This window comes from Thalia democratica, chromosome 1 (genome assembly GCF_965202585.1).
Source record: "Thalia democratica chromosome 1, ktThaDemo2.hap1.1, whole genome shotgun sequence".
Taxonomy (NCBI): Eukaryota; Metazoa; Chordata; class Thaliacea; order Salpida; family Salpidae; genus Thalia; species Thalia democratica.
Window position 1 is genome coordinate 39,312,226 of NC_139165.1, and position 23,849 is coordinate 39,336,074.

The following is a 23,849-nucleotide window of genomic DNA, read 5'->3' on the forward strand; positions in this document are numbered from 1 at the left end:
TATTCTGTAAAACTTAACTCAGTTGTTGATCTAAGCTTTTTTAAGTAAAGTTTAAATTTTTAATTTTACTTTTAATCCCCTTAAAAATCTTGAAAGTTTTTTTTATATGTTGAAGTCTAGTGTAAAACTTTGTTAGGTATTTTTCTACGTTGGTTGGGTTTTCTAAAATTTACTAAAATAATACAAGCAAACTTTAATAAGATTCTTCTTTATTATCATTTTGTGATTTAGTTTTTCGATGTTTTTAATTTATTTGAAACAATAGTATCAAAGTGTTTTAGTAAAAAAACACATAGAACAAATGAAAGCTTTTCTATATAGTTTAGTTCAAACTTAAGTTTTTTAATTATAAAATATGAAAATTGACAACTTTTAGTATGATAAAACCTTTACTAATATTTAAAAACAAATAACAAAATCAAAATTTAAAAAACAACAACAACCTTAAAAAAAAAAGTTTCAACTCAAAATTTCTACTACATTGAAAAGACGCTATAAAATACTAAGTTGTTTAAAAATAAAGTATTTTATTTGAAGTAGGTTTAATAAAACATGCTTTCTTATCTAAATAACTTCCTCAAAAGAATGTAAAAGTTCAACTTCTTAGCTATGACGTAGCTGTATTCTAATATGTATTTTTTGTAAAAGTTAAAAAAGTTTTAAAAGAACAAGGATGAAACTGTAATTCTAAACTTTTTGTACTTTTTGTGCTATCTGTGTTTATTTATCTAATTATGTTTAGAATAACAGAAAAGTAACTAATAAAATGATAAATCAACAACACTATAAACTTAATGTTTTATAAACGAAAAATACAGAATTCGTTGTAAAAAACTAAACAAAATTAGTACAAAACACATAAGTGTCAACTGAAGTTTAATTTTAAAAAAGTCATTTGTTTTGAAGTTTTTGTTTACACAGTTGTTTAATGTTCAATCAGATACATGTCATGTTTATGATCAATAATTCGTGTATTTGTATTTTGTTTGTGATTGATAAATAGGTCGTAAAGTATTTATTACTTAATGTTTTACTAAACGTTTTTAAACCGTTTCAGTATTATCCAAACAGTTTTGAACTACAATACAAAAACCTCGTTTTTTCGTTTAAGTAGATAATCAAGTTTGTACTGTACATAGTTAAAAATACTTTTAAGGTTTGGTTGAAAAAGTTTATAATTTAAAGTAATTTGAACTTTTTTTTATTGATCAAAAATAAAGCAAATATTTTTTTTTAAGTAGTTCTTTATTTTACAAATCCTAAGAATGTTTTTTACCTATTAGTGTTCTAAAAACTTCTACTCTATTTCTGCTCTAAAGTTTTAATACATTTTTACAATAATTAAAATTGTTAGATTTATAATGAACTGTTATATCATTCTAAACTTTACAAGTTTCAACTTCATTTGACCAAGTTTATCTTTAAACTTTCATAAAGTACTTTTTCGTATGCCTTTGAATAGAAACTATTAACATTACCAAAAATTGAACATTTTAGGAAATATAAAAAACTTAAACAAAGCAACTAAACATTAAGTGTCACAATTAAAACTACTAGCTAGTAACATAATTCGTTATATAACTTTGAAAAGATAAGTATAACTGTAATTGTTTTAATTCATTATTATTTCTCCCCAGAGAGTTCATGCTTTTATATTCCTTACTCACTTTTTTTAGGTGAATATTTTTTCTAAAGTCTGTTTAAGTTTTGAACCTAAGAAATATTAAGCTATAACTAGCCTAAAGACGTAATAACTGAAACAAAAAGCTTTTGTAAACCAAACCAGTTTCTAAAATTAAAATAACTTTGACTTGCAATAATTTTTAAAATATATTGTATTGTTATTTTTTGAGAAATTATATTACGAACAAATCGAACTTCGTTAAACTTATCGCGTTAAGAAAATATTAATATTTAGACAAAAATATTTATAGTAAAGTAAATTTTATAGTATATTAAAATGTAGTGAAAAGTAAAAAGGCAGATTGGAGACAAAAGAATTAATCAAAAACTGATGATTAATTTTCCTTAAAAAAGAATGTAAGAAAAATTAATGTGTAACTAATGTTTATAGATAAACTTCAACCTATAGTTATATGTTTTATGTGTGTAATACTTAATTTTTTATTAAACCTACAAAATTTTTAACAAAAAATTGTAAGTAAGATGTTCAATAAAAGTTATGGAATTAAAATTTAAAAGAAAAAAGGTTTTTTTATTTAACTCCTATACAAAGTATGACTTAAAGCACTTTACTGTTGTATCTAAGTTTTCTGCTTTGTAGTATATAAAAAATTATCTTTTAGGAACTAGATAACTATAGAAAAAAAATTGTTAAATAAATTTCAGCAAATCATTAACTTTTGAATAAGTTTATATTCATAGTTCTTTATATCACCAAACTTGTTTAATGTTGACAAAATAACTGCTTTAGATTGAAAATAAACATATCTTTATGGATTTGCGCTTCGATTGCTAGTTACTTTTCTTTTGACTATAATTTTTTGATATTTAACAAACTAATAAAAATTTAAAACTTTTTATCCTTCTTTCACTACTTACCTCTGAAGACAGGTAGAGAGAATTTTGTTTTAAAAACTTAAAAGTCAGAGCTTAAAAACTTTGTAATAGCAGAATCTAAAAACACTTAAATGTTCTTTTGTTATCAAAAGTTTATAACTTTATTTTTCAAACTTTTTTCAAAGTTTGATTTTAATAAGTGTTTTTACAGAGTTTAAGACTTTCACTAGCTGAATTATTCAACTTAAATGCTGTATCTTTTAAAAACATTATTTTAACTTGGAATCTTACACAACGTAACTTCTTAACTTTAACTTATAATCAAAAACTAAAAATAATTTAATTGATACATTGCATTATTTGCATGTAAGAAATTTTAGTATTTATATTTAACACTGTAAACAATGACATAAATAAATAAAATGTTATGATTTTGGAAATCAGATATAACTATTCAAAATTAAAGGCAAAACAAAACAACTCTATTTGAAGTAACAGTATATTTCAAAAACATAGAAACATTTAATTTAAACCAAGGTTTCCCAAACTCATTTACTAAATCGCCCCCTTTTCAGAAATTTAAAAAATAATCGCCCCCCCCCCCCCCCAATTTTAAAAGTAGTTTTTCTCTTGATTACAAACTTTTGGGCCAAAAAAGATTTGTTTGAAATGTAATTTAGTCTGGTATTTCTTATGCAAGCATTTTTGTGAATGTTTTCAAAGTATTTTACAGGGCTTAAGAAAATAAGCTACAGTTATTTTCTTATACGCCCAGTAAAGTGTTACAAAATACTTGATTATTAAAAAGCCTTGTGTAATCTGTAATCAATCCTGTTTAAATATGAATTGTTTTGAAGCTAATAGACTTTTAGGGTAGTGGTGGACAACTTTTGTAACCAGCAATTCATATTTACTAACAAATCTTTTCTAGTTTCAACTCGTTAAAAAAATGTAATTGCGGGCTGCATAATTTAATGAAATAACATATAAGAAAATCGAACAACTAGATCAAAATTGTAATAAAATGATTTAGTATTATTGTGATCTAGGAAATACTATTGTGAACTGAAAACCAAATTAAAAGTGCATTTCAAAATATTTAGTATCAAAAAACTTTTTTTTTTTTTGCACAAGGAGTTTTCAAGTTATTTAGCAGGTCGAAATTTGACAGGATCTTAGCTGTACGTTACCGATCTGAAGTCTTAACTGAAACCTGACATTTTAATAATCTCTCATTTAACGAATTTCAGACATTTAGAAGTTAATACTAAGTAACTTAATTAAGCCGTTAGTTATTAGCCTATAATAATTTACCAGAAGTAGTGAAAAACTTAAAGCTAGTGTTGAACTATTAAAATAAACAACACATTCTAATTGTTAATTTATTAAAAATTAAGATAAAACAAAAAACAGTCGTATTAATAGCTTAAATTCCTTAATATATAGATTTTATAACAATAATAAATCATTTTAGAAAATAAAATTGAGTTTAAGAATCTTTTAAATGAAAAATTTGAAGTCATTTCAAATAGAGACTTCAAATCTATACTCTTTTAAAACCAAAAAAAAATTAAATAAAAACTTTAATGGTTATCAATTTTTTTATTTATATAGATTAAACAAGTAATAACAAAAATATGTCAAATAAATTTTTTTCAAACAAATACTTTTATCACTACGCTATAAAGACTTTTAGTGTAATATAAAACGACAAATATAAATTACAAAATTAACCAGATCAAAATAAAACTATTAACAGATTAAAAACATAAACCATTATATAAATACAGTAGACTTTCGCTTAAAATCGCACTTTGAACAAAATAAAAAAGCGCAAACTCAAAAATTATTACCATTTTTTTTTTACAAAATGATAAATTCAAATATTTTATATGCAATAACTTTATGAATAAACACGAAATCAACTAAAACATAAAACGAACATTCATTAGAAATAATAAATCTATATGAGATATTAGATATTATGTTTTTTTTTATTAATGCTTAGTTAGTAATAGATTTTATTTAAGTTAAATTTAAGAAAATATAAATTTGCAGTTTTTTTTTTGGTAAAAAGTCTACCATAATTAATATCTATGAAGCATTAATCAAACTTGTTGTAGAATAAATAACTTAATAATTTTTTTTTATAAAAAGAGTTTTTAAATACATTACAAACCAGGTTAAACAAAAAGTATTTTAAAAGATCAAATAAAATTTAAAAAATTTTAATAAAATAATGTCTGCTACTGAAGTCTAATATTATGTGAAGTATGAGGTTCATGACTGCTTGCAAGTTTTTTTTTAATCTGATTCTTAATCATTAAAATTAAGCCTCCTTTACAAATATATAGATTAGATGTTTTGCTCAAGATGTTGATAATGAACTGAAAGTTTTTTCAACAACATAGCTAGAAGGAAAAACTATAAACAACAATTTAAATTCCCCTCAAATGATTGGATACTTTTGCCTTATTTTTTGTTGAGTCCAAAAGCTTTCATATCGTTCTTTGGAAAAATTTACTTTTAGTTCAGGGTTAGCTTGTAAGTCTGAGAAGGTTTCCTGTAAGTCGTTTACTTCAAAAAGATCTGCCTCGAAGGGATCCATATTTTTATCTATATGGTAGCTTTTTTTGTGCCAAATCTATATTTTACTATACAATATGTTGAAATTGTTAAAAATTCCATATTTTTTAGGTTTTTTTTTTGCCTAAATTATCAAACTCCAGGTTTTTTTCAGGTTTCTAGGTAAATTGGTAACCCTGTATAGTTTTATTTCTGATTTTATTTTAGTGATTTAAAAAAAAAAATTGAAAATATCATGAGGTGATAGTTGATAATAGATAACATAGATTTTTACAAACCATTTATGATCCCAAATAACATATATTTCAGGTTATAAATTGGTGAGAGGGATTCCGATCGTCTATGATCTATGTAATTCTCAAAAGAGAAAATATATAAATGAAAATATGTAATTATTTGAAAGTAGGAGTCATAAGTACTCGTTTTTTCTCTATATTTCACATAAAAAAATAAACTTTTTTGTATAAGTTTTATCTCAGGGTCAAATATTTAATAGCAAGCTAAAATTAGTAACATAGCAAGATAAAAAGTAAAAATTTTATGACAGCCCAATATTTTTAAATCGCCCCCTTTTCGCCCCCTTACTAGTTATCGCCCACCCTTTCGCCCCTTACTAATTATCGCCCCCCGACTTACTAAAATCGCCCCCAGGGGGGCGATATCGCCCACTTTGGGAAACCCTGATTTAAACTAAAGTTATTACAGTAAAGCAACATTTAATGTTAGCAAAAAGACTCTCTATACTAAATATAGTAATTCTGCTTTATAAGCTCTTCAATTGCCAATCTAAGGTTTTTATTAATAATACACTTTAATACCTAAATTAGTAGTTGTATTTACTAGTTTCTTCGTATCTTTAAAAATAAAGTCAAAGGATTTATTTGAATAATTTTACTTCAGTATGTCCACTACAATGTAGTTGTTATCATTTTTATCCTAAATTAAAATACTAAATTTTGCATACGAAGTAATAAAAATTTAGATCACAATTTGAGTATTTTTTAGTGCTTGTTTTCAAAGTTTGATTAAGTGCTAATAATTACTTAATTACACTATCCTTAAAAACTAGGGAAAACAAAGATTTTTCAAAACTGGTATCAAACATTTTGCAAAAATTTATAAAAAAAATTTGGTAACCCAATAAATCTGTATATTGGTTCATATGAAAATGGACGTTACAAAAACCTTTGTACATGTTAATCTAATTTAAGATTAAGGAAAGAATTTAATCTTATACCACACCGTAAAGTTGAAAACAAAAAGTTTGATGCTAAACCGACGCGATAATTACTTATGCATCATAAATTTGAACAAGTACTACTTTATAATAAGATACACTGATAACTTTAAGAAACTGACTGTTGCTATTTGGAGGTGTTTTATGTAACTTATTTTAGATTAAATATATTCTGAACCCTTGTTAGTTTCTATTTTTAATATTTTGTATCAGTAAGCATGGAGTTTCAAAAGCAATTTTTAAATCATAAAGTAGTTTTTTCATTTCGATATTCTTACATTACTTAACTACCTTTTACCATGGAGTAAAACTATTTTATTTTGAAACAAATCTAAAAGCAATTCTGAAAAAAAATATTTGCAGTTTTGTAAACAAGCTTTGTAAACATTTGCTAAAGAAGTTTACTGTCTTGGGTTTGTTTTTTAATCTACAGCTAATGGCTTTATTTTTGAAAACTTTTAAGACGCTAAATTAAATCTTTAGAGTATAAAGTAAAAGTAAATTGGATATTAAAAAAAATACTCAGCCTCAAAATTTTTCAATTTAGTATTATTTTTATTGTTTTAATTGAAAAACTGCAAGTATTTTTTAAAAAGAAAATTTGTTCCGTAAACTGCAGTAATTTAACAAAAAAATCATACGTGCTTGGATAGTAGTTAAAAAATTCTAGTCATTTTACAATAACAAGATTATTTGCAGACAGATAAAAAGTTTTGTGTAAAACAAAACTAACTATTAAAACATAAAAGTCAAAATTGAGATTGCAACTGCAAACTTCTATCTTTAGTCCTTTTATTCTGCAATTAGTTCTATATGTAGGGTGGGTGTCAGAATGACACAGCGACAAAATGACACAGTGCGTCACTCTGGCACGGTGAGTCACTTCGACACGGAGGGTCACTTTGGCACGGCGACAAAATGACACGGTGCGTCACTCTGGCACGGTGCGTCACTTTTGCACAGAGGGTCACTTTGACACGGCGACAAAATGACACGGTGCGTTATCTTGGCACGGTGCGTCACTTTGGTACGGCGACAAAATGACACGGTGCGTCAGAATGGCACAGCGACAAAATGACACGGTGCGTTACTTTGGCACAGAGGGTCACTTTGGCACAGTGACAAAACGACACGGTGCGTCACTTCGGCACGGTGTGTCACTTTGGCACAGCGACAAAATGACACGATACATCACTTTGACACAGCGACAAAATGACACGGTGCGTCACTATAGCATAGATTAACAAACTTATAAGCAAAACTAAACTTCTTCAGTAATATAACTTTTAAATGTAAAATTTTGATAGTAATAAGTTAAACCAACGATTTATTATATTTTTCCAAACTATAGTAGGTTGATACATTTGAAACTATATATGATACATTGCTTTAAAAATTAAGTCATAGTATAAAAACAAAAATATTTTTAAGTTTTATTTTTTACGTTTCACAACTTTTCATATTTATGTAATAAATAAAATTTAGTATTTTTTGTTAAACCTTTAAATTAATTATTATCAGGAATTGTTATGAAACATAATTAAGATTTAATTTAATACAGAGTTATCGTAGTAAGAATAAGTCATGCGTGTTTTAACTCTAGTTTTTAAAAATACAGGTTCTTTTGTAGTAACTAGCCATTTATATTAAATATGTGTATAGATTTATATTCAACAAAAGTTAATAAGTTAGGATGTTTACTTAAAACTCTGTATTGAAAATGTATAATAAACTTGTCTATAAGCAATTAATTAAAAAAACGGTCCTGGAGCCTAAATTTATGAAAGTTAAAAATAGTATTATAAACAGTTGAGAAAAAATTAAGAGTCTGATGCAATCATTCATGCGCATTTATATATTTATCACTTTAAAAAGAATTAATCACTGGAGGTTATACATACAACATTGCTGCTGCAGCCTTCTAATTAAAGCTGCAGCCATTCTATTAAAGTTAATACTATAAGTCTTTTTTATTTTTACAAAACTTTTTAGTCTAAAAAATAAAAAAAATAACTTAGAGTATGACAGATATTATAGTATTTTATTGCATATAAGGAATTAAATAGCATTTATATTTAATACAAAATCAGTAATTAAATTTCATAATGATACAGTAAAAGCAGATTTTAATTTGCTTGTAAAACATTTCTGCTACTTTATATTCTTGAGTTTTATTACAAAGTTTTAAAAAACTCGGTTTTGTCTTAACTCTGTTATGAAAATAATATTTAATTTTCTATTTTTAATCTTGCGAATAAAAAAAGGAGTTTTTTGTAAAAATAAAATCATTTTCTAGGATTTCTAAAAACTTTTTTCAAAAATTTTAAAACAATATTAATTATTAATTAGGAGTTAATTTCTTTCTGATGAAAAAGTAAAAAAAGAAAATTATTTACTTTTGATATAAAATAGACAACATTTTGAAATGAGGGGCAATTGGGAGTAATTGGTGAAAGCGATGTTCTATTTACCTAATTATCATGGGCAACCCGTGGTCTTCAATATCTGTATTGAGACATTGGAGACCACGAGTTGCCTGAGCTATAGGAATATTCTAATAGGAATCAGACGCCTAATCCATTAAAAAACGGAGCGAGAAAATAATTTAGATAATTACTAATCAATTTTTTAACGAGTTTAAAATCTTGATAATATCAATTGCGATAATGTTTTATTTTGCGAAGTTTTAGGATAATAATAGTAAAAAAAATTATATTTTATAAAAGCAAGTCTACAATTGTATTACAACTGTGTATTAGTGGTTTATTGAGTTTTATTTAAAGAGATGCTTGATGTAGGGAATGTTTTGCTAAAAAAACTAATTTATTTGCGGTTATTTGTACTTATACTTTTATCTGTGCATTTTTAGTGCTTAGGTGCACATTTTTATTTGCGAAAGAGCATTATGTTTCTACTTCTAAGTGCACGATATATGTTGCAACTAACATAAGTCGCATAGAGGCGCAATATTTCGATCTTTTAAGTCAAGTGCACAATGATTTTTTGATGATGTTGCTATTAACGTAGGTCGTCAGGGAACGCAGTATTTTAGTTCAAAATTGCAACCTATTAAGTCGCCAAAAGAGCGCAAGTATTAACTTTTTTAAGCATAAAAACGTAAAATAAGAACCGCATTTAAATTTAGAATTACAGCAGCAAAAAAGTTGTTTTCGATAACGTCTGAGTTTTAGTTTATAAAACAAATTTTCCTCTGTATTTACATCTACTAGTTTATTGTTTTGATGTGCTGAATGATTGATCTAAAATGTAGATTGTATTTTTTAAATCAGAATGTTGCTGAAGTTTAAAAAATATGTTTATAAGAGTTTTTATCTTTCTAGTCGTAAAATGGCAAGTCATTTTCTAATTTTTATTACTAGTTTCAAGTTCTAGTACTAAACTGTTCAATTTTTTCCATTCATAAGAAATCAAAAATAAATTCCCTTTAATTTTGGCAGTCGTATTTTGTTAAAAAGTTGCTGCTTTTGCATCTTTGTACACGTTGTTTGATACAAATAATTGTTTGTCGTTTATTAAGCACACCTAACACCTTGCTACTGCTTAAAAATGAGTATATTGTTTATAAGTACGACGATGGACAATAGAAGGTATAAACATAACGTGTTTCACTTCATTTTTAGAAGTCACAATCAAAAATTCCTGCGGTCTTTGTTTTTAAAGTTAATCGATGTGATTGTTGCTGATTCTACATAACCGGTTAAAAAACAGGAAACCAAAAAGTTTCATAGAAAAATAAGATTGTTGTCCATACTAATGAAGAATGAAGTTTCCAAACAAGTCGTTTCCTCCCTTATAAGCCAACGTGTCATTTTGTCGCTGTGCTAAAGTGACCTTCTCTGTCATTTTGTCGCTGCGCCAAAGTGACCCTCCGTGCCAAAGTGACGCACCGTGTCGTTTTGTCGCTGTGCCAAAGTGACGCACCAGGTCGTTTTGTCGCTGTGCCAAAGTGACGCACCGTGTCATTTTGTCGCTGTGCCAAAGTGATCCTCCGTGCCAAAGTGACGCACCGTGTCATTTTGTCGTTGTGCCAAAGTGACCCTCCGTGCCAAAGTGACGCACCGTGCCAAGGTGACGCACCGTGTCATTTTGTCGCTGTGCCGAAGTGACGCACAATGTCGTTTTGTCGCTGTGCCAAAGTGACCCTCCGTGCCAAAGTGACCCTCCGTGCCAAAGTGACGCACCGTGCCAAGGTGACCTACCGTGTCATTTTGTCGCTGTGCCAAAGTGACGCACCATGTCATTTTGTCGCCGTGCCAAAGTGACCCTCCGTGCCAAGGTGACGCACCGTGCCTATTTGACGACCGTGTCGTTTTGTCGCTGTGTCATTCTGACCCGCTCTCCTATATGTATAGTTGTTATATAAATTTGCCTTGTAATTATTTTTATATAATTTTATTGTATTTTTCTTTAAACATAAAACTTTTAATAGCTAATAGTTAGTAAAAGTTAAGTTTTATATTTACTAAAGTTTTTGTAAGGTTAGTTTTCATTGTCACTTAACTTGTTTTTTTTACTAATGATCATTGACAAAAATATATTTTATGTTGTAAAATATATAACTAATATAAATATTTTTAGGGATTATAAAATCTTTACATAAGAACAATGATAACTAGCTAATCGTTGTTGGATTCTTTTTATGATGATAACTAGTAGAATTTAATTAGTAGACTTTTTTGTAGAGGCAAGATAAAGCTGTACTTATTTCAGTTTAAATTAAAAAAGAAACAAAGTCAACCTACTGTTTTATATCCAGCCACCGATTATAAGTAAAAAACTTAATGCTATTTTGAACTAAATTAAATACAATAAAGTTCTGTTTTTGTTACGAAAAGATCTGAGATATATGAACGGTTATGTATTTTATTTGCAAAATGCAGATCGATTGAACAAGATTAAAGTCTAATAATAACATTGGAAACAGATATTAAATTGAAACTACAAGTTGCTTATCAGAAAAAACGACTCACAGTTATCTGATCAAATCTTTACTTGTATTTAAAAAAAGTTCAAATTCAACTTTACAGGTAAAATAAAACGGATTTGTAATTAACCAATTCAATTGCTACAATGCAATGTTGTCACCTTTTATCCAAGTTTATAATAATGCAATACCATCCTTTGGATAAATTTTCCACACGAATTTACGCAAAGACTTAGTTATAACTAGTACTTTCTTTAGATATAGATTTTTTGGTTTATAAAGTTTATCATAGAAAAATTTTATTTGTAATGTTTTACAACCTTTTCTGTATCTGTATATAGAAAAGAAACTTTCCAATTTATTCAAATAACTTGGGACACAGAAGATTATAAAAGTAAAAATGTGTTAATGTTATTATTTATTTAACTTTATTAATTAGAAACTGTTTTCTAAATACGTCTTTAAACATGCATTAGTTTACCTATTATTCTTTTAGTTTAAAGAAAGTTTCAACTAGATTCTTTTACAGCACATTTAATTTCAAATCAAAAACATTGTCCTAAGAGAGTAAAACAAATAAATACCATTAAATATTCTACCATAAGTTTTTGAGAAGATTGAGAATACACGTTAACAAACAAAAACTGTTCCTTTTTCAACTTTATTAATTTTTTCAGCTATCTAATTCTAAGTACAACCTTGCTTTGGATAAATGTTCATGTCTCATAAGTTTAGTGTTTCTGCTAACAGAGCGTCGGAATTGTATTAGGCAGTTGTTTTCTTCGTTTACAAATACAAGTAAATAAGATACGAAATTTCGCATTTTAAAACTTCGCCATATAAATTTATATCAAAGTTGAGGTGATAAAATTACTTAAGATGGATTTAGCTACCGACTTCAGATAATAGAATTCTTAAATAAAAAGTTCAATTAGGGATTTCGAAAATAGCGAATTTAGGTGGTTTTTATTCTTTAATTAAATGTTGCACTTATCTAATTACTAAAAGAACTGATCTACAATTTATAAATAATTAACTAATAAAATTGAATTATAGGCAGATCTGTTTTCATTGCTAAAGAAGGTCCTACTGAGTGTGTGGCAACCATGTTATATTGGATCTGACACTATTTTATACTGTTATAAAGTGTTACCACACGCTAAGAAAATGTAATAGAAAATCGTTCTCGTTTTAACTTAAGGCAGTTTTGGTCCTTTCTCAGGTTTAAGATTCATTTTACACTTGCGACTTGTTTAATTAACATTGTAATTTATTTATATAATATTAACTTCTTACGATTTTAAAGGGACTCAGGGAGGATTTCTCAGGTAGCTGGTCACTCAGGGAAGTAAATAAGATATTCCTATATAAGAACCCTGTATCCAAGTTAGTTTTGAAATTGCATTAGGGCCTGGCATTATCGATGGATGTTAACTTTGTTACAGATTTTTATACTGGTTTTTTGCAGCTATTGTTTTTTGTTCCACCGAGTGCAAAACGTGAGTTAATTAAGCTGGGATTTTTATAAATCTATTATGAGAAATTGAAACATTTAGAATTAAGTTAATACTCTTCTATTGCAAAATTTTCAATTATTTACATTTGTATTCATTACATATGTAGAAAATCTACCTCGTGACTAATATAGAGTAAGTTTCAAAAACCTTCGTGACGATCAACCTAAGGTGACAAAGTGAAATTGGTATATTGAAAATTTTTATATTGATTTATATATTTTGTATCAGCCACATGTGGTTTATGTCATAGCCACATCCACCGTATTATTGGCCTATCAAGCACTTAGTAATGAGTAGACAATTACCAATTAAGTTAATCGTATCGCTGACAATGACGAATCTATACGGTTTAACAGATTATAATATTTTACAAATAAGAACAAAGCAAATGTACTGTTTCGAATTTATTCACAGAACTACACAAATATTTTAACTAAATGAGGACTGGTTGTTGTTGTTGCCGATAGCTGCTGCTTGTCACATCATGGACTGCTGGTTTTCTGTTGAGAATTAAGCTGTTTAAATTTGAAAAAAATTGAAATAGTACTTTTTAAATTAAAGGAAATGTTAGAGAGTTCCTTATATCATTCAAGCATTATTTACTTGACAATTACACTTCTCTCTACTAAATTAATTTTCGCAAAGGGAACGCCAATTACCTCATTGAATAAAGCGTTGGAACTTATTTGCGCTGGTAAAAGTAAAATTTGAATTTAGATATCAAATTACCTGACATTTTCCGCAGCTTCTGTGCTCGTCGGGTCATCTCCGTCCTCAATTCAGCAGCACCTGAAAAAATATGATTGTTTTATTAAAAACTTATTTGATAGTTATTTGATACCAACTATTTATTTCGGTATTTATTGAACCATTCAGGATCTCACCCAACTCAACAAATAATTCATTCTGTCTTGTGGAATGCTCATCATTATGGTATAATTAATTTTAATTTATTTTCAAGTAAGCAAATTTACCTTATTAGTTATCAGGGTGTCATTCCAGCTTTCTTCACTCGAAAACGAACTGGTAAAATCGCGATTGAAAACAGAACACTGTAGATAAATAAATTTGTTATTCATCAACTTCGAAATATTTAAGTTTTTTTGAAAAAGGTAATGTGTCAGATATAAAATTTTCGACATTGCTTTTGTTCAGTCGAAAGATGGTATAAAAATTCATCATTGTTACATTGCATATTACACGAATAATAATAACAATCGTATTTACCTAGTTAGATGTCCAATGTACAATCAGAATTCTCTTCGTGATTAGATGGACAAGACCAGTGCAATCACAAGTATACCCAGCAGTTTCTGTGAAAAAGTTTTTGTTAAAATAACTGATTAGTATAATGAATTTATCAGAAATAATTTTTGTTAATTGTCAGATAATAATTTTCGACATTGCTTTTGTTCAGTCGAAAGATGGTATAAAAAATCATCATTTATTAATTTAAATTTATTTATTACAAAACTGCATTAAAAAAATTTAACTTGATATTTACCTTCGCAGTTGCTTCCTGATTTAAGATCAATCATTTGATCTCATTGTCTGGCTGTGTTCACAGGATTGCATTGACTCAACCTTTTAAGACAAGATTTAATTAGCACTTATAAAATAGACATTATCACTGAAATTTTAAATCAATATTTAGCTTCAGAACAAGTCAGTCGTCAGAGTAATTCAGACTGGGGCGACATAGAGGTCATCATTGGAAAATTTTAGTGTTTACCAACAATTGAAACTTATATCACAACTTACCTTTGTTGTCAATTGGTCAAACTTGTTTAATCGAGTACTTTAAAAGACTGGCTGGTGATTAGCTGGGAACACTGTAAAATTAATTAATTTAAGATATAATAAGCTTCATTAATTAAGTGTTAATCATTTAAATTATCTCAGACATAAATGCTAACAACAGCGAAAACTAATGGTTTAAATAATGGCAGGCAACCATCACCAATAAGCTCGTCAGACGCAAATTACCGAAACATCATTGAATATTTTTAATACCTAGTATAATTCATAAAAATTTAAAACACACCTTTTAGGCAAATTTGTTTTCATTAGCTTCTGCTATTTTAGTAGACAGCAGGTATCTAAAAAATATCGAAGCTGGTATCTGCAAAAAATAAAAAGACTTGACTTACAATTGTAAATTTTTTTATTTAATTTTTATCAGAACATACGCCATCAGAAAAGGGTGATAGATCACGGTCTACATTGCAAAATGCTACTGTTAACTATTCAAATCATCTTGTGACTTTGTATATTTTTTACACATAAAATATAATTTACAATTTACCTTGCTTGAAATACTCCAGCATGAGTCTGGTTACTTTAATCATCGCATGTTATACCTGTTATAAATTTTAATTTAATATTAGTTGCAATTTATTGAATCTCAATTTTTAGTTTTTTTTTTTTTTACAAAAATCAGAAACAGCCATAGTTGTCTTCAATAATAGTTTATCTCAGATGGTAATTCCAAGTTTATCTTCATTTTAAAAAATTATTATTAAATTAAATTCAAAATGGTTTATCTACCTGCATTCAATTCATCTGCAATCTCATTGGTTACTTCTTGGCTGGCTTCTTACTAGATTTTCTTTCATCTGAAATAAAAATTTTATGTTACTATGCAGCAAAATGTTGTAAAATACTTATTGTATATCTATTTAAGCTCAGGTAGTTAGCAATTGTCAACATGAAAAAATCTCAATTCTGGGGATTGACAGAAAATATTATCATTGCTTACTATATAATTGGTTTTTATCCAGATTTTTTTTACTAATTTTGTACTAACCTTTTTCATAAATTTAGCTCTTTCAGAAATCCATTTAAGTTGCTCGGAGTTCGACCTAAAATTTAAAATTATTTAATATAATTCACATATTTTGATAGTAATGAAAAATTTTAAATGTTTGTATGAGAGATCCCTTATATTGTTCACTCAAATAATAAGCAACAATTACACATTTCTCTCTGATATTATTTTAGCACCAGATAATTTTTACCCCTTTACGATACAAAACGGCTAAAACTCAATACCAATGCCTTATAATAATTTAAATAAAAAATTTAATTAACCTGATATTGAATGCAAGTAGATGGGTTGTACATATAGAATGGAAATCCATACAAAATCTGTAATTATATTGCTTTTAATCTTTTATACAATTAAGTTAACAGAAATTACTTTCAATATATTTTGGAAAGAATGTTAGAGAGTTCCTTATATCATTCAAGCATTGTCTACTTGACAATTACACTTCTCTCTACTAAATTAATTTTCGCAAAGGGAACGCCAATTACTTCATTGATTAAAGCGTTGGAACTTATTTGCGCTAAAAATAAAGTATAAAAGATCAACTCACTTAGTAAGTAGCAGCCAAACTGATAAATCTCCATAAGAAACGAGTGTGAGAGAGCCTGAAATTAAATCATTGTTGAATCCTAAAACTTTGAAAATCTAAAAATTTACTTATAGAACTATTTTGTATCAGAGGTTCATTTGAAAACCACATATTAATTTCAGAGTTGGATTGTTAGGCATCATTTACAAATTTTTAAAACAAAACATAAAGTTTAATTTTACTTAATTAACTAACCAAATTTGAGCTGCTGTTAGACAAGCATTCTCATTCATATGAGCTGGCATCTATTGAACAAGCATCTGTAAAAATAAATACTTTTAATATTGTGTTAATCATGTACAATTGATTTAAAAAGTTTTGTATTCATATGTATTTACATCACGGAGGCTTTCAAACATCAATGTTGCGAAATCAAGCACGGTTAAATGTAAATATTTAATTTTCCTGTTATATATAAAATCTGCTTTTAGTTTATTGAGAAACTGACAGACAAGCAACAACAGGGGTAGAAAATTTTTTGTTTTTATTCATGTAAAATTAATAAATCAATTGCCTCATATTTAGAATCTTGTTGTGTTGATCGCTTGGTCACATCACGTAGTCATGTCATTCTGTAATAAAACTTAGCGTTACTTATAAAATTATTGTTTAGTCTATAATATAATAATATGTATTTATTTTCAGCAAAGTAAGTTGTCATCCCAGTAATTCAGGTGAACTATGCCTTTAATCTCTTCATATAGTATATATTAATTTTGTTAAAAACAACAACTACAATCTAAAACGTACCGATTGGGGCAATTCTATTGGCGACATTCGAATGCATCATTGTTACTTGTTTCAAATTCAGCGTCTGCAGAAATTTGTTTGATATTTTTTCTCTTAAAATTATCGAGAATTTAACAAAAAAAATTTACTAAGCTCAGGACTTCTTAGAGATGGGTCAACAAAATTGTATCTGACGAACGAGACAGAATCATCGTTGCTTAAAAATTTACGAACTAAAAACTTTAAAATCACTTACTTATCACGTACTGATTGACTTTGAAACATCATTACAGCTTTCATTCTAGGAGGCCTGTTGTGTAGAGTGTGTTTGTTATTATTCTTTTTGTTTTTTTAGTTCGTATAATAAAATTGTTATACAAAAACTGCTCAGACATCCAAGGAAGATTTTCGCTGTCATTTACTTGAAAAGTATTCAGTGGAAACTGCGAACGTGGAAACATCATCATTGCAGTATATTATTTATAATTTAAATATTTAGGATTTACCTGAAATTACCAATTCATCTTTCAGTGGGGGCATTGGTTTGTGCTGTGTTCTTATTGATAATTGCGCAATTGTTCAGTCTCGCTAGCTGTAAAAATTAGATTTTATCAAGCTTTTTGTTAAATAAATGTTTTTTTATTATTTAGTTCGAAGCCATCAGAAAAGGGTGATAGATCACGGTCTACATTGCAATATGCTACTGTTGACTATTCAAATCATCTTGTGACTTTGAAATTAAATTTGTTACTTAACCAAATTATTTAAAAATCTTACAAGTACTTACCACTGATTTGGTCTGGGTGTGTGAGGGACAATGCTTCAGGTTGACTTATCTACCTGTTAAACATAGCAAACTTAATTTTGTTTTTTATGTTAATTAGATTATTATTGTTTAGTTGTCAAAAAGCTTCAGTTTAAAACGGTAGTTCATATCATTTGCAAATCCTACTAAAAAATGCATACATTTGGCAGAATTAAGTTAGCATCATTAGCTATTTTATTTTGTTACTACGTTATATTATCAGTTTTAATGATAACTCACCTTAATGCATTAATAACAAGGGACTTCTTCCATAATACACCCAAAACTCTAGGTTGTACCTGCATGAATATTGTTTGTTTAATTTTGTTTTATGTTAGCATCATGTATTTTTAATAAACTAATATCTCAGTCCCATATTCAAAATATGAAGACCCCGGTTGTCTACACATTGCAACGCAAAATATAGTTACAAGTACCAAGATACTCGTAAAAATATTAAACATTGCAATACTATGAGCGCAAGGATAGAGTATCTTCATTGATATGAAATATTTAATTTTAATTTATATTGTTACTTTCTCTCACCTTGATTGGTTTAATCCAACGGACATTTGCATTTTCTCGGCTTTGAAGACTGCAAAAAAAAATGTATTAGCAAGTGTTATAAAATAATTGTTAGAAAAAATATACTTTGTAAAACTGATTTTAAATGTCACTAAAAATTCACTTTTCACAATTGAAATACATGCACAATTGGCAAGTGAAAATTTAGATGTTTCTATATCAAAGCATTGGCCCAGCAAAAAATTGAACTTTGAGCAGGAATTTGACTGCATTTGAAAAAACTTTCAAAAATTTATTTCTTCATAATTTAACTCACTATATCTGAAGTATGATGCTCATCAGTAGTTCAGAAGTGTGATTGGTACAATCTGAAAAATAAATTATTTTAGTAAAATGTTATTGTATGAATGATAGTTTAATTATTTTATATTTCAGTTTCAGAACAAGTCAGTCGTCAGAAAAAGTCAGACTGGGGCGACATTGAAGTCATCATTGGAAATTTGACTTAGTTAATTAAATTTGAATTAATAATAAAAAATACAACTGACCTTTATAACTTTTCTATTAGGGTGGACTCGAGTGTAAGGACGCTGAAGATTTACACTCCGGTATTCTGAAAAATCATAGAAGTTAATCTCAGTCAAGTTTATTTTTAAAATAATAGTTTTATTAATATTAAGCTCAGGAATTTAGCAATTGTCAACATGAAAAAATCTCATTTCTGGGGATTGACAGAAAATATCATCATAGCTTAATTAATATTTGAAGTTTTTCTTATTTTATATCTTATCCTTTTATTATTTTTTTTAAATTAATTTTATTTAATTATTTGCTCGAGTATACTAACCTACTCCAGCACAAATCTTTGAAGAGAGAAATGCACTGATGTTCCACATATCTGTAAAATTGCTTTATTTAATACATGCTTAGAATTAAATTTGATAATTTTAATATGAATTTATATCAGCTGACGAAAAAATCATCAATGAGATCAGTTGAAATTGATCATCATTTATAATTAATGTTAATGATAAACATCTATATAAATTATTAACTAACCGTTAAGATGTGCATCGGACAGGTAGGACTGGACACTTGTGAAGTTTGATTGGGCATCAATCTAAAAAATAATACAGCTTATAACTTTGTTATAACAAAATATTCATTTTTACTATTTCTTATTTGTTTTCAGAGAGCTGGGTGTATCGTCAGTAAAAATCAGATACAAAAGTTTTCTATCATGTTCAACATAACTGTACAATTACTCAATGCAGTGTAAAAACTTACATTCATTGATGTTCTTGGTTCGGAGGATCTTTAACCTTTCTGCTTAATATTTTCTGAAGTCCTACAAGTATTTAGAAAAATTAATAATTGTAGAAACTTGAATTTAAGTATGATTTTAATGTTTATGAAAAAAGAATGTTAGAGAGTTCCTTATATCATCCAAGCATTGTCTACTTGACAATTACACATCTCTCTACTAAATTAATTTTCGCAAAGGGAACGCCAATTGCTTCATTGATTAAAGCGTTGGAACTTATTTGCGCTTTTTAATTAAAATATATAGTATCATTCATATATAAATAAAATCTACATCCAAGCAGATATCCAACCAGTAGTCTAAGAATTGATTCAATTTGAGATTGTTGTGTCTGAAAAATTATTTTACTTCTTAACCTTGCAACTTTTTCTATATTAACATTTTTTAAATCTTGATTGTATCAGAGGTTCATTTGAAAACCACATATTAATTTCAGAGTTGGATTGTTAGGCATCATTTAAATATCATTTGGATTAAGACAAGAAAATTCAAAATTTATTAGAACACTTACTTACCTCAAACAAATTTGTTGTCCCTGCCCTGGAAAGTTACATATGCATCATTGGTTGCATGTTGACCTGAAATTATTGACATATTTAGAATTGTACTGAAGTATTGAAATATTTATTGAAATAATAAAAATAGAATGTAACTTTGAGTGGAGACTAATAAAACAATGAGGTGTTTTTATTAGAACTATGACAAAGGGTATTTGGTTTCAGGTCACGGCACCGTCACACTCAACATAAACGTTTCAACAGAACGTTGGAACGGATACATCAACAGTTATGAGGCCTATAAACATAGAAACTGGTGTGGGTAGTGCCATAACCTAATATGTTTTTAAGTTATAAGTATTGATAATTTTATTCTTACCTTGGCTGATTTCGAGATCTCCTATGACTAGTTAGGCTTCAGAGATGTTCTGTAAATAGTTACTCGTTTAAATTTCACTGCCATGTTAATATTTTCAAAAATTTAATTCAACTAAAAATTTGTCACAAATCAGTCTTGAAGAGTCACATATCTCTTTTATTTTCAGACCATGTATTGTATTCAATGTATGCATCGTATGTCGCTAATAATCTATGTGAAAGATAACTAGTCGGCTTAAATAATGCAAATATTATTATTTAGTATTATAATAATATAAGATAAATAATATTTAAAATTTACCTTTACTTATTTTTTGTTGTTGGTTTGATCATGTTTTTGCTTCACATTGGGTAATTTTGTCCTAAAATATTATTTCTGTTTTATGAGATTACAATCTAAATTAAAAAGTTTAGTAATTATTGATTTAATGCTCAGTGGGATAGAGAAGTCATCAAAAATATATGTAAGCGCTTCTAAATTGTCATCAAAGCAAAGAATGTAAATTTATTTTAATAAGATACATGAATTACTTACGTTATTCAGTAGTATATTGGTCAGTGGGCCCCTTGGATATGCAGTGGACACTCCTGTTATCTGTAAAAATTTGCCTTGTCAATATTATTAATTACAGACTTAAAAGTTAATACATTTAGTTATTAGAATCAGAAACAGCCTTATTGTTGTCTTCAATAATAATTATCTCAGACGGTAATTCCAGGTTATCATCATTTATATTTAAAATTTTGTTAACTTTAAACTTGGAAAAACATTCACCTGTAAACTTCAAATCATTGGGATGAAAATTGTAAATGATACTTCAGCATAAATGTTCCATTCTCTGTAAAAATATATATCTTGATGAATATTTTTCAACTTATTAATATAAGATTATTTATTAATATTTAAGCTAAGGAATTTAGCAATTGTCAACATGAAAAATCTCATTTCTGGGGATTGACAGAAAATATCATCACTGCTTTTTTATCTACTTGATTAAATGGCTTATACAAAGATTATAATTTCAACTCACTTTTTGTTGAAGTGTGGAAATTTGCAAATGTACGATCAGTGGCATGGAAGAATTCTAGAAAAAATTTAATTGTTAGTTGAACTTATAATTTTCAAGAAAAAAACAACATTTATGTTAAAAACTGCTCAGACATCCAAGGAAGATTTTCGCTGTCATCTACTTAAAAAGTATTCAGTGGAAACTGCGAACGTGGAAACATCATCATTGCAGTTAGTTCAATATAATAAAACTAAATAACATAAAACATTTATTAACCTCAAATTACCCATCTATAGTGCTCATCTTGTGCTTGATTAAGTTGTCCAACGTCATAGCTGCAAAAAATATTATGATTAAAATATTTTCAAATATACTTGTTTGGTGTTTTTTATATTTTGAGCCATCAGAAAAGGGTGATAGATCACGGTCTACATTGCAAAATGCTACTGTTAACTATTCAAATCATCTTGTGACTTCATAAAATAAATACATATTTCAATATGATGCTTACCTTATTGGTCAATGCTGGCTTTTCAATTCTACCTGGTTGTTCAATTATTGGTAGCTCTCCTGCGCCTGCAATAAAATATTAATAATTGATTTCTTGCATACTAAATAATCTATTGTAAAACTTTTTAGTCTCATCTCAGACATAATTACTATCAACAGTGAATACTAATGGTTTACTTAATGGCAGGCAACCATCACCTATTAGCTCTTCAGACGCAAATTACCAAAACATCATTGAATAATTCTTATTAGTACAATAAAAAATAATGAAAAACATACCTTAACATGAGTTGTATTGCTTAGCCATCTTGTTCTCAACCTTTTTTCCATGGTGTGACAGAAGATTCTGAATAAATTAATTCAAGTTTCAAATCAAGCTTTTACTTATTTATGATTCACTTAGTGTCATTTTAAGCTTCAGTTTAAAAACGGTAGTTCATATCATTTGCAAATCCTACTACAAATTGCATACATTTGGCAGAATTAAGTTAACATCATCAGCTGCTTAATTTTTTTGTTAATTCAATTTATTCAGGACTTACCATATAAGAACTTGTTGGTTGTTTAGTCTTCCCACAAGAAGTTTTTGCCTGTCTGAAAAGTTTTCAAGTTTAGTCCACTGTAACTACTAGCTTGAAAACTAATTTATTATATTTTGTATCAGAGGTTCATTTGAAAACTACATTTTAACTTCAGAGTTGGATTGTTAGGCATCATTTACAATATATTAATCTATTTTCAATATCAATTAACTTCATCTTACCTCTTGTTGATGTTTGTGGTCTTAGTTTCTTTTATCAACTTTTGGTGAATAGTTAATCTGGAAAATAAATAACACATTTTATTACTTGTTATATAGCCATCTTTACAGATCATTTATTTAGTATTAATTCTATTAATATTTAAGTTGGTTTATTTAAATGTATTTACATCACGGAGGCTTTCAAACATCAATGTTGCGAAATCAAGCACGGTTAAATGTAAATTTATTTAATTTTCCTGTTATATATAAAATCTGCTTTTAGTTTATTGAGAAACTGACAGACAAGCAACAACAGGGTAGAAATTGTTTGTTTTACAAGAAAAATTTTACCTTAGAAGCTGTTTTGGTCGGGTATCCAAGTTGATGGTGAACCTGTTGACAATTTTATGACATTAATTTTTAATAATAACAACAGCTAGTTTTGGTTATTTAAATTTATTTATTTTTCAGCAAAGTAAGTTGTCATCCCAGTAATTCAGGTGAACTATGCCTTTAATCTCATCATATAGTTTAGTGCGTAAATAGATTGTTTTGAAATATCATTTTATTTTTACCTTTACAACTTCTTGCTCACAATTTCATCTGGATATTCTTTGTGGTACTGGTTGTTTCTGACTTGTTCTAGAATAAAGCTTGTGTAAAAATTTTGTTAGGTCAGAACTAAACAAAACATAACTCAATTTGTAATTGTAGGCTCAGAAAACGATAAATAATCACTAATATTATCAGTTGTCCCTATCAAAAGATCATCATTGCTTAAGAAATACTAGTCAAAAAAGTGATTGTCAAATATTAAATACTAACCAGTTAGTATAGCAGAAGTGTGGGTCCATCCATTACCAGTTTAGGATTAAAAAGGGGATGTCTGTTGTAAATTTTATTTTTAATAATTTAGAAATATGTTTATTTTGGTATTTGACATACATTATAATAGACATGTATGTTGTGTTCTTGAGTGAGGCAAATACGTGTTAAATCTGCCCACTCACCCACAAACACAACACCTAGTTAATTTAGTCCCTTTCGACAACCAATAAGTAATATGTGCATTAGAATGGTGCTTTTTTGAGGACAGTTTTTTAAGATA

The 23,849-nt window shown here is 27.7% G+C and overlaps 1 long non-coding RNA gene and 5 other non-coding genes across 9 annotated transcripts; all 6 read right to left on the bottom strand.

Moving 5' to 3' along the window:
• Positions 1 to 13,194: 13,194 nt before the first annotated feature.
• Positions 13,195 to 23,384, bottom strand: LOC145847194 (uncharacterized). 4 transcript variants are annotated; one of them, XR_014371144.1, is made up of 39 exons: positions 23,317 to 23,384; positions 23,093 to 23,134; positions 22,763 to 22,819; positions 22,542 to 22,593; positions 22,279 to 22,345; positions 22,001 to 22,065; positions 21,766 to 21,824; positions 21,511 to 21,564; positions 21,255 to 21,318; positions 21,015 to 21,074; positions 20,781 to 20,841; positions 20,481 to 20,529; positions 20,120 to 20,182; positions 19,878 to 19,935; positions 19,568 to 19,628; positions 19,340 to 19,400; positions 19,128 to 19,178; positions 18,829 to 18,893; positions 18,597 to 18,648; positions 18,302 to 18,350; positions 17,996 to 18,054; positions 17,738 to 17,790; positions 17,457 to 17,542; positions 17,207 to 17,260; positions 16,972 to 17,035; positions 16,736 to 16,793; positions 16,417 to 16,481; positions 16,183 to 16,237; positions 15,896 to 15,952; positions 15,612 to 15,666; positions 15,353 to 15,420; positions 15,111 to 15,165; positions 14,850 to 14,927; positions 14,567 to 14,637; positions 14,310 to 14,389; positions 14,033 to 14,118; positions 13,780 to 13,857; positions 13,535 to 13,594; positions 13,195 to 13,305 (listed from the first exon to the last, which is right to left on the bottom strand). It is a non-coding gene; the product is annotated as an uncharacterized LOC145847194 (long non-coding RNA). The 4 variants fall into 4 exon arrangements; XR_014371133.1 differs by lacking the exon at positions 19,878 to 19,935; XR_014371155.1 differs by lacking the exon at positions 19,878 to 19,935 and having other exon boundaries at positions 13,282 to 13,305; positions 13,540 to 13,594.
• Positions 14,458 to 14,524, bottom strand: LOC145849299 (small nucleolar RNA SNORD31). The gene has a single exon (XR_014372343.1). It is a non-coding gene; the product is annotated as a small nucleolar RNA SNORD31 (small nucleolar RNA).
• Positions 14,994 to 15,069, bottom strand: LOC145849310 (small nucleolar RNA SNORD83). Its single transcript, XR_014372354.1, has one exon. It is a non-coding gene; the product is annotated as a small nucleolar RNA SNORD83 (small nucleolar RNA).
• On the bottom strand, positions 17,606 to 17,681 carry LOC145849309 (small nucleolar RNA SNORD83). The gene has a single exon (XR_014372353.1). It is a non-coding gene; the product is annotated as a small nucleolar RNA SNORD83 (small nucleolar RNA).
• On the bottom strand, positions 18,714 to 18,780 carry LOC145849296 (small nucleolar RNA SNORD31). Its single transcript, XR_014372340.1, has one exon. It is a non-coding gene; the product is annotated as a small nucleolar RNA SNORD31 (small nucleolar RNA).
• On the bottom strand, positions 21,888 to 21,963 carry LOC145849307 (small nucleolar RNA SNORD83). Its single transcript, XR_014372351.1, has one exon. It is a non-coding gene; the product is annotated as a small nucleolar RNA SNORD83 (small nucleolar RNA).
• Positions 23,385 to 23,849: the final 465 nt, after the last annotated feature.